The following is a 15,078-nucleotide window of genomic DNA, read 5'->3' as shown; positions in this document are numbered from 1 at the left end:
CTGTCGTCAGATTTTTGACTGAGGAGAGACTCTTGCTAGGAGAGATCTCTGAGAGCACTTAGGCTCTCATTGCCCACTGTCAAGAAGCCAGGTTCTGGATTAAGGAGGTGACAAAAAGCCAACTGAAAATCACCCCAGGGCTGGGCTCTGGTGCAGGTGTTGGTTGGCCTTTTCTCCATGCAGAGGTGTTTCAGCAAGAAGTGAAAATGAAACTTAGAGATTACTTTAATTAAAAAACCTCACTGGGGAGGAAGTCTTTTATTTGGATATTTGAGGTGCATGTAGAGAATGGTTGGGTTTTCTCCATAAGCGAATGTATGCTCAGATCTGTTTCAAAAGAGGCAAATGGCAATGTTTCACTTTGGTCAGCACTCTGAGGAATTTCTGGCCTTTCTAAAGGTAAGGTGTCTTTGTACAGCAGGTCACAGGTTCATGTTCACAGGTCACATGGCAGAATGAGTGGTGGAAAGGAGAGGATTCCATCCCCTCTGGCAGAGAAAGCAAAGCAACTCAATGCCAGGGCATGCAGAGGGAGCCTGAGCATTTTGCACAGCCCCAAAAGCTTGGCTGTTGGGATCATGGGAGCACACTGCTTTGGCTTTGCCCATTTGCAGAGGCAGAAGCAGGAAGCATGTGAATCCTGCATGCTTCAGTGGCCAGCATAATTGAAATTTCTGATCAAATGTAAATTAGCAGGGGGTCCTTCCTGTGCCATCCTGAGGAAGCTGTTTCCATTTTATTCAAGATGACTGTGAGGAGTGCACCTGTCACAAGTTCGGGGTGAGACCCCTGTACCCTCAATAAACTGTAACCTCTGATATTATGAGGCCAGAAAATGGTTTCTGAAAATGGAAGGAGATTTTAATAATTGATGTATGTGTGTGTGTGTATATATATGTGTGTGTGTGTGCATGTGTGTACATTTTAAAGAAAATGTTGATAACTGTTGTCACAGAACATACAAAATTTTCCCAACAAATGGCATAAAATATCTGCCTGCATTTGCTTGTAATTAAGGAGCCCAATGCTATTAATTGGACAGATAAGTGGTAGGCCCTGATTTAACAGGTGAATCCCAGTGCATGAAACGTTCCCAGGAAGCCACTAAGAAGATGTTCCCTTGGCTACAGAACAGAAATGCTTTTCTGGAGAGAGGCCATCAGGAGTCAGGTGTAGGGACTGGCATAAGCAAAACTCTAATAGAGTAGTGAATTTTCTTTGGGCAATGTTCTTACAGAAAGGAATTCTAATTTCATGAATAATGATAAGAATGGGGAACAGGATGCTTGCAGCTGAAGGAAAGGGGCTCTGCATGTTTCTTAGCAGAGACAAAGGCCCACGGTGATGGTGTAGATTTTCTGTAATTAATTTTTTGTAACTTGCTAAATGTCTTAATTTTGTGGGATAAAACTATCCAAAAAGACAACTGCCGATGGGTTCTGTGAGAAAGGTAAGAATTAAGCTAGTTTCAGGTTATTTACTTGAACAACAGTAATTTGTATTCTCTTATTCAACCAGTTGTTGCCTTGTTATGAGGCTGAGAGAGGTTGTGAGCAGTGTTCAAGAAACAGGTTCTAAGGGGAGATGTCTCAGTTTATTGGTCCCATTTGAAAAATTACATCCTTTCATCTCCTCCAAAAAAGAGCTGTGATCTCCTCCTCCTCCCACTCATCACTTGCAATATAGCAGCTTTGTGCAGCTTGTAATCACAGTGCCAGAGCAATAATATTTCTTCCAGACCTGCAAGGGGTCTGCATCTCCCCAGAAACACAAGGGAACTGCAGGCAGAGTTTTTCTGCCTTCACCAACATGCAAATACACAGCTCTGGGCCTAGGAGATCTCAGCCCATCTGTGGAAATAAAGGGACTTTGAGGATGTTTTTTTAACCCTGAAGGCTGGAAGAAATGGCATCCACATCTGGTTACCCCGTGGGGTGTGGAGAAAGCTGAGGAATAGAGATAGGAGTATGTGTCACTAAATGAATGTGCCTGCTCTGCTGTGGGACAGCCACATCAGGTCACTGCTGTCACCTGGCACCACCACGGGCATTAAGCGAGGATGAGTCTGTCACACTTCGTTTGCCAGGCTTGGATGATGGATTTGGTGAAATTCTCTTGTATAAATGTCACAGGAGCTCTTGATAGGTCTGGTGGCATCAGTATGAGGGTGCAAAGGCAGATATAATGCGTGGGGGGAAGCAGAGCTGAGCAGGAAACCCAACTGTGGAAAGGGAAGGCTGTGGAAAGGATGCAAGCTGCTACAGCAGCTTGGTCCAATGGATGGCTGGGAATAAACTCCAGTTACCAAAGATCTGGTTCAATATATGCACAGGGGAGCCCTGAGTCCTAGCAGGACATCTTGTGGGGGCTTCACATTCGTATCCTAACTCATGGATCGATCTCTCTGCTTCCAGGAAAGAAGCACAGACTCTAACATAGATATCCAGAGGTGATGTAAATAATGTGAGCTGTTGGTGTTCTGGAAAGAACCTGACAAATAGGTCCTGCAAAATCACAAATTATGTAAAAGGGGATGAAGAAGCTTCAGGCCATTTTTTTTTTATTCCTTCTGTGGAGATTTTCCATGGGTGGATTGCTGTGAGAAGTCCCATGCTTACTGTAATGAGAGGGCTTTCCAATCTGAAGTCAAAATTGAGCTAGTCTGCAGCCCTTGGAAACAAAGAGTGATTCACTGGGGCTGGGCTGAATGATGGGCTGGATTTTGATGCATTTGGATTCCTGGCTTCCATGGAAATCGATGTCAAATGTACCCTTTGGCATCTGAAATGCTTTTAAAATCTGGCCCTAAATGTATTTATGCTGCAGGAAGTGTCGGAGTTGCAATCAAAATGTGGAATTTATGATAAAATCTGACCTGTGGCAACGCCTTGATGCTGCTCACCCAGAAATTAACAGTGGATGCAACACTGGTTATACCGCAGAGAGAACTGGGAAAAAATACATATTAAGCAAATTTCTTTTTTCTTCCTGAATTAATTAGCAAAGTATCCCAATCTCCATAGAAAGTCTTTCTGGACTCTCCATGTTGCCAGTAGAATTATGTGGGCTCAAATAACCAGTGATCTCTGTTTGAAGAAGCAGCATTTGCTTGGTGTCCCCTCATGGTGGGGCACAGTTACACCTGTCTGTGCACTCACCATCCTGGTTTTCACCACCTGATTTTCACCCACAGTACCATGAGACCCAAGAGCAGCTTTGCATGGTGGCCCAGGCTGGCACAGGCAGAGAGGGACTGGCTTAGCAATGCCCTGGGTATTGTCCTGCTAAACCTCCCAGCAGCTCCCTGCTTTGGGTGTCCCTTGTCACCCTTCTTGCCCTCCCACTGGAGCCGTGCTGGCCTCTGGAGGAGCCTCCTGTGAGAATTGTTCATGTCTCCAGCCTTTCTCCATCAAGCAGTAGGATGCACTTTTTCACCTGATTTTTGGAGCAGAGCCAGCTAAAACAGGGCTATTAGAACTAATTAGATAAATATATATGTATTTAGTAATCAGGCAGTTAATTATGGCTTAGGGAGCAGATGGCAGTCCCTGGCACTTACTCATCTATTCATAGCTGGTTTAAAGTGAAGCATATATATATTGCAGCTAATTATGACTCAATATAAAATATGTAAGTAGTTGTGAACTTAGCCCTTGTCTCACTGCATATTGTTTGTCTGAAGAGCTCAAGTTGTTTTGGGAGGCCTTTAGGAAGGGCCCCTGTGGTGACACTTCTCTCTCCTGCCCATGGTTTGGATGATTGTGCCTCTGACTTGTTACTAGAGCTCTTTCATAGGGGAGCTCAGGCTCTCTTTTCTTTTTTCAGCTCCTCTTTTCTTTTTTTCTTTGAAAGGTTATAAAATGTTTAAGTCGGTGTTTTTAAAATCCAGATGGGTCGTGCTGAAATAATGAGAGTCCTACCTCTGCTGGAAAAGTATGGAGATAGGGACTCATCAAAACATCAAAGAAACATTTGGTTTCTTACCAGTGTCATCTGTAAAATTATTTTACTATCACCTGTGAAACATTATATCATCTTTTCACACACTTCCAAGCTGGAATTTCTGTTGGAAAAAAAAATATTTGCAGAAATATAGATTAGGAAAAGCTTTGAAACAAATATGGAAAATGAGGAGGCTGAGTTTTGGCTTCCAACACCAGTATATCCTCCATATGCTTCTTTGAGTCTTTTCCTCAGCAGGAGAGGGACATCCTGAGCTTGGAGCATTTGTGCTGCCTTCACTTATCAGACTAGGAGGTCTGATTTAATCTGAGAGTGTGGTGATGTCACAACAGGAGACAGGAATTAAATATCAGAAGAATATCATCCTATGTGCCTGGTGAACTATTGGTGGCTTCTTTTTTCTTAGCAGTTCCAAGGCATTTCATTTCATTCCTGCATGAGTTATGCTTCCAGAAGGGCAGAAGGAAACCCAGCATTGCATAGTGAGGAATATTGTGGCTTTTAACTTAGGTCACTAAATTTGAAAAGACTAAATCCATAGCAAAGCTTTGGCCAGAGCATAAAGCTGCTTTTAAAGGAAGAATCAGAATCACAGAATTAACTAGGTTGGAAAAGACCTTGGAAATCATCTAGTCCAACCTAGGAAGCTAAATAGGAGGCCAGTGTTGTCTTCAGCTGGTGTGATATGACCTAAAATGATGTGAGATAAATTTTTTGTGTTTTTTTAATTGAGTTGAAGGTATGTGAGAATAAGTCCACCTATAGATGTTGCAGGTGAAATCCCTTAAGCCTTGTAGATCCTGGCACTGAAGAGCTAAAAGAATTCATCACAGAAATGGTCCATGGAGTCCACAGTGCTGTTCTGCTGAAATTGTTCAATCTATATATTCCCAGGTCAATGTATTTCTGCCTCCTGTTGCTCACTGTTGCTCATATAGTTATGAAATGCTTTATTTATCTGAAAGACATCAGAAACTTCGTAACAGCTCACAGAGAATTCTGTGAAAGGCAGGCAATGGCTCTTTCTTTTCTATTTTTATATCGTGACTGAATAAGCAGAATTTTTGGGAACATGTAGTCCTTGTACATACAGTCAATTAGGTCCATGTGAATGTATTCATATTCTGATGACAGCCTGTCATGTAGATCAGAACAAAAATGGTGTTTCATCCCATATGTGGCAAATGCTGAAATCTAAAGCAGAACGTGATTCAAAACACCAAGTTGTGTTTGGTTTGGGGCTTTATCCACCAAAGAGCAGTAGTATTACATTTTAAATAAAGAACAAAACAAAACCTTTTCAAATCCAGGCTTTAAAATGAAGCATTTCATTTGGTAAAATAATAAAAATAGTAAAATAATAAAAATAATAAAAATAATCAGGGTGTTTTCCCCATAGTTTGATCTTTTCTGGTGAGCTCATTAGATCTGATGGCAAATATTACAGAAAATTTTGTTTCCAGTAAGATGGTAAAAAATAGGAAAATCCTGGAGTCTTGCAAGAATTCCTTGTACTTTAGGAGCAACTCCTGCTGAGCAAAATAAGAAAGTGATCCCTGAAGAAGTCCACTCTTCATTGTGTCAAATTATAAAAACATGTGAGTAAAGGAAGTCAGCATTGTCATTACTGGGCAAAGACTGCAAAACTAAAAGCACCTACTTTTGGCATTGCAGTTGCCAAAATTTTAGGGAGACAGATCTTTACAGCCCCCATGCCCCAGTGACCCCTGTGTGTGAGCATCCTCTGTTAACTCAAGCTTCTCCCCGGTCCTGCTGCTTTTGGAGCTCTGTCTTTCATTTTGCAGAGCTCTGTCCTTTGTAACCTTCTAGGAAGCATAAAGAAAATCAATTGAATTATACTTGTTTTGGGGGGATTGGAGAATAATGGAAGCAGCTCTTATGGATGTGGCACACAGTCTGCATCCATTCATCCCCCAGGCACGATGAATGGAGGTGAGAATTGATTTTGACTGCTCTACCTCGAGAGCCAGAACTTCAGCAGGAACCTCACAAAATAAGACAAATGGCATTGTGCATTGTGTAGAATTATATCCTTCGTTCTTTAAACAGCTCTTATGCTGAATAGCACCCAGGAAAGTTACATGATTAGAGAACTCCTTGGGAATCATGCTAGTTTCTGATGCCCTGGAGGGACTTCAGGGAAACTGCAGTCTGATGCACACAGTTAAATTTGCCTGCTGGGGAGGTTTAGCAACGATTCCAACGAGGTCAGCCTTCTTAATTTGTTAACTGTGTGGTGTAATGTTTCTGTCTTTGTGAGTTATCTTTATTTCTAATTGGTTTTCTTCTTATTAGATCATAATTTAATTTTCATTTGACTGCACCAGAACACTTTAGCCATCACATACAAAAATAAAACTGACACAAGCATCAGTGTGTACCGACACACTTGTGCTGAAGGCTAGGAGGCAATTCATCTGTACAATGATGCTCTGAATTCTCCTGCAATGATCAGTTCCTTCCTAACTTTGTGATTGACTATTGTGTATATATTGTAAATATTAGCCTAATTTGTCAGCCAAATATTGTAAATATTAGCCTAATTTGAAGTTTTTGGCTGGTTTCCATCAACAATTTTATAATCTATAACCTTTCTCTTTTTTCTCAGAGTTTTATAAACATCATATAGGAACATAAATATATATTGAATTGACCTTTTATAAGTATTCATTGTTCTCATTTTATTGAAGAGATTAAAAAACATCTGGGTTAAAATATCCATGATTCCCCAGACTATATCATACCAAAAATGAGGGAGAAAACCCAATCTGGAAAAATATTAATGAGCTCCTAGCATAGCACGGAGCTTGTTGGGAAGTAAATGTCATTTTAGATTAAATTGTGTCATGAAAGAAAGACAAACTTATTTTAAAAGTAAAGATGTATTCATCCATCAATTTATTCATCCATGAATTGTTGAAGTGCAACTTTTGGGTCCTTGAAATGACACTTAGAGCATATCAGTAAGTGCTGAAGTCTTTTATAACCACAGGCGATCAGAGCTTAGCGAGAGAGTTCACCCACAATGTGTGTGTTCTTTATATATTAAAAAAAACATTTTGAGGCAATGGAAAGAAAGAGGAGCTAAGGCCTCAAAGTCCTGTGAGCACTTCCAGCTCCTAGAAACACATGCCCTCTTGGAAGAACACAGCCTTTCCCCCCTCCAGCTGAAACTTAATCCTGCTAATCTAGCACTGGACCTCATAATTTGTTCATTCATAACTGGAAGTTAATTGCCATCACAGTACAAACACTAATAAAATTATTCTCCTGTAATAATCATGTTATAAACTCCAGGAGAAGGAAGCACTTGGGAATGGAGACCAGTGTATGACCTCAGTCTAATCAAAATTGTTGTTGAATTTGGTGTATCCGTGGCATTGTTAATAATAAAAGCAAGCGATGGATCCTGCTCTGGCAGGTAATTACACTTGACCACACTGAATTGATTTGCTTTGTGTTCACTTGAGCTGAACAGACATACAAGTAAGTTTATGGCACCTGTCACTCATCCTTGAATAAATGACCTTTTCAAAGATACAGAATTAATTTTCTGAAATGCTTCTGCTATGGAAGGAAACTACATTATTCACATTAGCTTAGGAAATGCAGGATTTCTTCCCTCGATTAGAAGGCTCAAGGAATGCATAAATAATATTTAATATATACCATATACTGAATCTTTGAAAATTTGAATGAATCTTGGAGAAAGCCTGTCCTCATAATTGTGATTTGTGAGATACTTTTATTTGTTCTTATCTTTGATATTGAATTGCTCAGTACTTGAATGCTTCCCTCAAGGCTCCTTGATTTGTATCAGCTCACAAAAATTTTAAAACGCAGACTTGTCGCTATGATGTGTCTAAACATCCCTTTTATCACCCTCAGCCTCTGGCTGGGAAGGCAACTCTCCCTTTAGTGGCAATCTGCTCCTTTCATTTTCCGCCCAAGCGCAGGCACAGTTTGCTCTTGGTTTAAAGATGGCCCTTGCAAGAGTCAATCATTTGCCAATCATTTCAGGTAGCTTAAATGTATTCACCCAGGTAATTTCTATGCTCCTTGTTTAGTGAATGCTCTTAAAAGTTATGCTGTAAGGTTCCAGGGCGTTAGCTGCTCTAGAGGATGTTTTCTATCCTCGCTCTGCATGCAGTAGATGCTTTGTGCTGTAACATTCCACTAAGAACCAAATCAATATTTGGAGTCCCATCCTGTTACGGTCTTCAAATTCACTCTGTTTAGATGTAAATTTTTTAATCTGCTCTGGAGCTAAGAGCAAAGGAAGAAACCTTAGCAATTCTCTAAATGGATTTATATCTTGAAGGATGTGACTTACAGGACAGCATATCTTGCCTCTTAGGTTTAATGCTGAAGAAATGTATACACAGCCTTTGGGATTGAAGTGACAAAGGCAGCAAGGACAGACTGTCACGAAGCCTGGTCCCATCTTTTCAGTGTGTAAGCAGACAGAGAAGGAGACAGTCCCTTTGGACTCTCTGTAACAATGCAGCTTTCTGCTGCAATGTGGTTTGCTTTCTGCACAGAAGAAATCAATAGACAGTGAGCAAGGAGAGTGGAAAATGTCTGGGTACCTTTAGTAGGCAACAATTCATTCAGCTTGTTTCATCATGGCAATCTAAAGAAAGAGTGTAAATGTTTCTAACTCCTTGTTTTTGGTGCCAGAGCTCTCTGGATAGGGGGTCATCATGCCATTGCAAGGAGTGTAGCATGAATTTATTGCCTTCCTGTTTTCTTTCTTCCTTCTCCTCACACCACTGCTATGGTCCATGTGGAGTGAGGAAACTCTATGGGCTGATGGAGTAATACTATGGCACAGCAAGGACTGCTATGATTTTTCCTCCATTACAAAAAAGAATTGAGGAAAGAAATAGTGATGCTGGAATGCTTTATTAGACCAGGATGTGGGACACAAAACTTGGAAAAGTGTGAGCAACAGGTACATCTTCTGCCTTGCAACATAGCTGTTTTGGGAGAGTGTCACTATTCTGCCAAAATCCATCCTGTCCTGACCTGGCTGTGTGAATTGAGATCTGTGATAAAGCTCCTCTCTCCTCTCTGACTCTAGAAAAGGTGTTTAGAGCTTTGCTAGCAAAGGGCAGTGCTGCCAGGTGCCCATCCATCACTTGCTTGTTCCTGTTCCCCAACCAGAACAAGTTTTCTCCAGACACTGGCAGAAGTGTCAGTGATTTAAATAGGTTTTGCTGGTGAACCGTGCTCCTGTCAAAGCCTTGCTGCTCAGATCCTCTCCCTTAGCCCACGGTGCATCCCTTGGGAAGCCTGGGGTGCACTTGGAGGTTACTGGGGTGTATCTGTCCTGACATGGAGTGGGCAGAAGGATGTGACTCTACCCTGAACATGGTTTGAATCACGAGCTGCTTTCCCCCCTGCCACTGTTTGTTTGCAATGGGGAGATGGCAATTTCTCTTTCCCCTTTCTTCAAATGCTTTTTGGAGCATGGTTTTGAAAATCCTGATGGTGTAGCTCATGAAAATATAACTTGTGTTTGTAGTTCCAAATACAATGCATTATTAAGAACAATGTAATGTATTGATTATTCCATATGTCTCCAAGCTTATGTCTTCTTCCAGTTGGTTCTTGATGCTCTAAGCTATATAATTAATAACCTATTGTCATATATTGCAGCAACTATCTGTTTTAAGGTTATCTGAAATTTTCTCAGGGAAGCTATTCAAATAATGTTGCAAAGAAATCACACTTCAGCCTCAAAAAAATTTAAATTTATATTGAATTCAAATTAAATTTGTTTATGTGATTTAACCCTTCTGGGATGGGAGGCCTGAAAAAATGTTTCACACAAAAACCTGAGTGAGGCCTGGATTACCCCAAAGTGCTGCTGTAGCTGTTCACCCTCACAATCCAAAGAGTAGAGAAAAGACAAGGCCCTGGGACAATTGTTTTTATCAGCATTAGGCTTCCAAATTGTGTGAACTAGATAATAATTGAGAGGAAGGTAATTTTGTAGCAATTTTTAGGAAGCCAGTAGTCCCCGCCTCAATGCCCATTTAACTTAACACACTAGGGAGCCTGAAAATATAGACAGTAAAATTCTCCTTTCATAATGGATGAATTAATTTAGCCAGCCTAGTTAATTCAAATGCAAATTATGTGTTGAAAGCGTCCGTTATTTATTGCTTCATCTAAGACTGTTTCTCTGTTTCTCTCTTTAATTTCTGAAGTGCAGCAGAGAAGTGCTGAGCCACTAAATGCTCTCTCCCACACCAGCCAATTTTAGCACGCTTTCAAATGACGTTTGATTTTTATTCTCTGGTTTAAACCTAATTTTGGGATTGTTTATTTGCTTTGACTCGTTTGTGTTTTCCAGCTGTGGCGCATTTCTACTGCCAAGCGTTTCATGTTCAAGCAAGCAGTTGGATACCAGCAGGAGGAATATCTCATCCCAGCTGGATGACCACTGCCCATGGCATGCTCTGTTATCCTTCAGGTGTGTGGACACGTGTACTGGAGAATGCAGGAGTCCTCCTGAATATTTTCCTCTGGAGACCAGTATTTTGTGTTTCTCCCCCCCAGTTAATTTCACAGCATGGGAAACTTCTGTGGCTGTATTTTAAAGGATAACCATCACTTGAGATTTCTTAGCTTCACAGAAGGATGATATCCTTTGCTGGGGGTCCAGAAACTCATCAGAGGCCCAGAAGTACTGCAGTGCCAGTGCCACAGTGACCTCAGACCATCCCAGACCATCCAGGATAATAAACATCTTGTATGAGAAAAACATAAGAAAATGAGAACCAACACAAGAACAAAAGAAAATAATGGGATACATGGATGTTGTCTTACTGTGTTTTTTCTAGGACTTTGCTTATTAGCATACAATATCTCTCCTTGAGAATATTACACCATAATTACAGAATCATTTAGGTTGGAAAATACCTCTAAGATCATTATGTCCAACCATTAACCCAGCACTGCCAAGCTTACCACAAAACCAACATGTCAGAGCCACATCCACATATCTGTTAAATAGCTCCAAGATGGTGACAGCCTCTTCCCTGGGCGGCCTGTTCCAGTACATGACAATCTTTTCAATGAAGACATTTTTCCCAATGGCCAATCTAAACATCCTTTGGAACAACTTGAGGCCATTTCTTATTATTTGGGAGAAAATAATAACTAAATGGAGGGTAGCCCTTTTTTTACCAGTGTCCCACTGGAGCAGAGCTTCCCATTTTTGCCGTAGGGAGGTGATATTGTTGGGACCATCAGTCAGTTGCTCGGGGGAATCCATTGCAGACATCCAACAAAAAATGCTGAAGGACTCCCACCAAATATAGATGGCACCAAGTAGAAAATGGGCTAAAATCATGTAGAGAGTAGATGATGATTAAAGAGTTTAGTATTTAACACCAAGAAAAGTCCCTTTCCTTTCCCTTCCATGTAGAAGAGGGAAAATTATGTTATTTTCACCTGGTCAAATGGGTAAAGCTAAAGGGCCAGACAGCCTTTCAAGGACTGTCAAATTATTTCTTTTCATATGACAAAAACTTTTTGCCAGACATGGCTCCCCATCTACCATTTTCCTTCAACATTCTCCAAAATCTCTGCTTTAAATGGATGAGATTATCACAGTGATCATTTCCCTCACAAAGGTGATGAATGATTCTACATTTAAGATCCTGAATAAAACTCCCAATTTGACTTGTTTTCCTGTCTGGATTTGCCAAATGACCAACCTGGAGCTATGATATGCTCTGTGAGCTCTACAAAGAGATCTGAAAAAGAGCATTTCAGTATTTCATAAACCTGAAAGAGCATTTTTTTTTCCCCTCACTTACATTCCTTTGAGTGGGGACAGCCTCTCCTTTCAAACAGCACCTTTCTACCCTTTGTACATCATCCAGATTTGCTGACAAGGGTCAAGCTGTGGATCTCTCTAGTCCTTGTCTTGGATCTATTCCACTAGCAAGTATTAGGAAAACTTTCAGTCTTGAACATGCATCTGAAAGAGCAGGATTTGAAAGGAAGGAGGACTAAGAATTTTGCTTTGTGCTCTTCAGATATTCTGAAATTTCCAGATGTCTTGGATGTTGTAAGCTCTTGGATTTCAATTGGAAAAACACCCTTGATGGTGGTAGAATTCTTTTTATATTACCTAGTGTTAATTTTCTACTAATTTCTTAAATTGGTTGATAATTGTATTCATACAATGCACATAAAGAAAAGCGATCCCAAATTTTCATAGTATTTTTTTCTCTATTTCAAACTTTCTTGTTTATAAAAACACTACGAAAATGGTTTTGGTTTTTCAGAAAAATTTTAGTCCAGGTTTAAGTTCTCTTATTTAGGCTTTGTAATAGCAGCCTTGCATAACCACTACAGGTCCATACAAATTTGATAACTACTACTTACAACAATTTAGCACATTGTTTGCAGCCATGCATCATCTGTTGCTTGCAGCCTTACCTCAGCTGATGTGGCACAAGGCAAGGAAAAGCATTCAGAAAGGAAAGTGCTGTGGATCAGCCATCCTAAGTCTTGTCTGTGTGTGGGGATACTTAGCAAGAGGTACCCCTGAATCCTTCCTTTTGCACAGATCTCTTGGTTCAGCATAAGGCAAAGAAGCAAATGCTCAGTTTCAGTTTGAGCCAAGTTCAGAGGAACCCTGACTACAAAATAGATATCCTAATTTAGGTAATATAGCTGCTGCAAATTAAATGTATATGCTACCTCAAAAAGAATTAATTTTCAAGTGTAGACAAGCTTTAAGCACTTGGAGGCTGACTTTTAATTAGTGAAGCTCTGACAGCACTACCACAGAGCTGGTTTATCTTAATGACAGAAGATAAACTTCATTAAGTTTTCCAAGCAACATAAGAAAATGCAAATAAGGCAGAACCCCTTAAAGGGCTTGTGACTCCTTCTGTCATTTTTATTACTGCTGTGATTTTCAGTCATAATCCCACCAGCTTCCCCTCGTTATTGTCTGTGTCAGCTGTGTTCCCAGCTTGGCATGTACCCAGATATTTGGTATGGCAGTGCCTCTCCGTGAGAATGGCTGTTTTGGGGGAGATGTACAGCCATGGCTCTGAGCAGTCCTGTATGGTTTTGCTCCGTGTCCATGTGAGATGGCACAGGCAGAGTCCAGCTCTCTGAGACACAGACCCCACTGTGCAACCTTAACCAAGAAGCAGAGCAGCTGCAGCTGGTGTGGCCCCATCCTTCAGAAAACGTGCATTTCCCGAAGGTATGTGCTACCTTGCAGGATTTATTTTACATTAACACACCACTCTCCCTCTTGTAGGAAGACGAGCTAAATCAGGTGGTTTTTGCTTGCAAATAGCAATGCTCTTTCAGAGACCTCTGCTCTGTGTGTTTATCAGCAGCCAGGAGCTGGTTTATTCCACAGCCCAAAAAGTGGAGTAGCTGCAGTGACCCAGGGAACGATGAGGTTGCAAAGCACTCACAGCTGCAGCAAAAGCAGGGCATCACCCCAGCCTGGAGATTAAATGCTGCAGGCAACTTTCTGCAGCTCAGAGACAGCTTTTCTTTTCAATTCCATATCTGGGTCTGGATGGAGACTTAATTCTCTTCTGCTCATAGAAAGCAGGGTTTGGGAAAAAAAAAAAAAGACCCCTTCAAGAAATACAGTGACAAATATGTTTTGATTTAGTGGGAAGCAGCAGATTCTTACTGACATTTCCCCATCTTCCCTGTACTCTCAGGACTGCTGTAAAAGCTGACATCAAACTTCTGGACTTGGCCCAGCTCCAAGTAAAAGTGGAACCAAAAGAAAAATCTATTTTGTGGAGTGATAAGGAAGGAGATGGAGAGAAAATAAAGTCAATTTGTTATTAGAAAAAGAAAAGGGGGAGGAGAGTAGAAGGAGATAATGTGTTTGTTTAATGATGATTTTATTACAAATGTGATGTACAGCGACAGCATGTTAAATTTCCTAGTCAACAGGGATCTATACAAAACAATTTGTGGCAAAAGGAAACAGATGCAGTTCTGTCTGCAGCCTCACACATCTGCTCTGCAAGCCACTGCTCTGCCTATAATTCCCTAGGATGGATGCAATAAAAATGATATAAAATTTTATTGTTTTAGTGGCACTAGTTATTACAGAGAGGAGCCAGAAAACTTACCCGGGGCTGAACTTTTCCCATATTTCAGTGCAGGGTAAATGATGAGGCTGTTGCTTGGTATTGGTACCTATGTTGGTACCAGCAATACTAATGTGAAACAGGTAAAAATCCTTTTGGAGCATTGATCATGCTGGGCAGATGGAGGGGACAAAACCAGAGTGGCAAAACTTATTAGTAGAGTAATAGGGAAGGATGCATTGGGAAGCATGGAAATGAAAAGTTGAACTGGTGTATAAAATAAAATTTTACAAGAAGAGGAAAAAAAAAAGAAAAGCCAAAATTTATAGAATAAATCTGTGGAATGTATCTGCCCTTGCTGGTTTTTTTGTCTATCAGTTATAACTTGCCATATTTTTATTCTGCATTTCAATGGCGGTAGCTTGGGACATGAATTAGAGTGGAATGACATAAAGTAAATAATGGTATTCATTCTGGATCAGAACAAATAGAAAAGAATTGAAATGCAACCCAACTGATCTCCCTTAAAATCCAAACTTTGTCTCTTTTGCATTAAATCCCATAGATCTCCCTTTGTGGGCAGGCCCAGCACAGTGTTCTGTGGTACTCTTGGACTGGAGAAGACATCCATGGAGGGACATGTTTCCTGGGATGCAGCAGCTGTTTCTGTCCCAAATTTTTCTTTGTGATTGACTGAATTTCAAAGGCCCTGATCTGAGAGGGTGTTTATAAAGTCATTTCTTCAGGGCATGGCTGCACTTCACTTTCAAGGTCAGAGGACTAAATCTCCTCACCCTCTTTTGCTGGCCTGGCACTCCCACCTCAGCCTGAGGTGATGGCAGCCAGCCCCCATGGCTATCCCTCAGCATGGCTGCCCTGGGCCCAGCCTGGGAAAAGAGTTTGCCCAGTTGTCCGAGGTATTTTTCCTCCTGGCCTTGCCCCTGGGCTATCGGAGCTGGCAGTGGGTGCTGGATCCCAGAAACGTGGGATTTTT

The 15,078-nt window shown here is 41.0% G+C and overlaps 1 long non-coding RNA gene across 1 annotated transcript in view; it reads left to right on the top strand.

Moving 5' to 3' along the window:
- LOC148224129 (uncharacterized) overlaps positions 1 to 14,419 on the top strand; it is a 42,272-nt gene extending 27,853 nt beyond the window's left edge. Inside the window, exon 6 of the long non-coding RNA XR_015802829.1 lies at positions 10,346 to 14,419. This is a non-coding gene — a long non-coding RNA (uncharacterized LOC148224129). The remainder of the gene's footprint in view (positions 1 to 10,345) is intronic.
- Positions 14,420 to 15,078: the final 659 nt, after the last annotated feature.

Source organism: Sturnus vulgaris, chromosome 3, assembly GCF_052056855.1.
Source record: "Sturnus vulgaris isolate bStuVul1 chromosome 3, bStuVul1.hap1, whole genome shotgun sequence".
Classification (NCBI taxonomy): Eukaryota; Metazoa; Chordata; class Aves; order Passeriformes; family Sturnidae; genus Sturnus; species Sturnus vulgaris.
The sequence above is the reverse complement of the archived record's forward strand: the minus strand, read 5'-3'. Positions and strand labels throughout refer to the sequence as shown.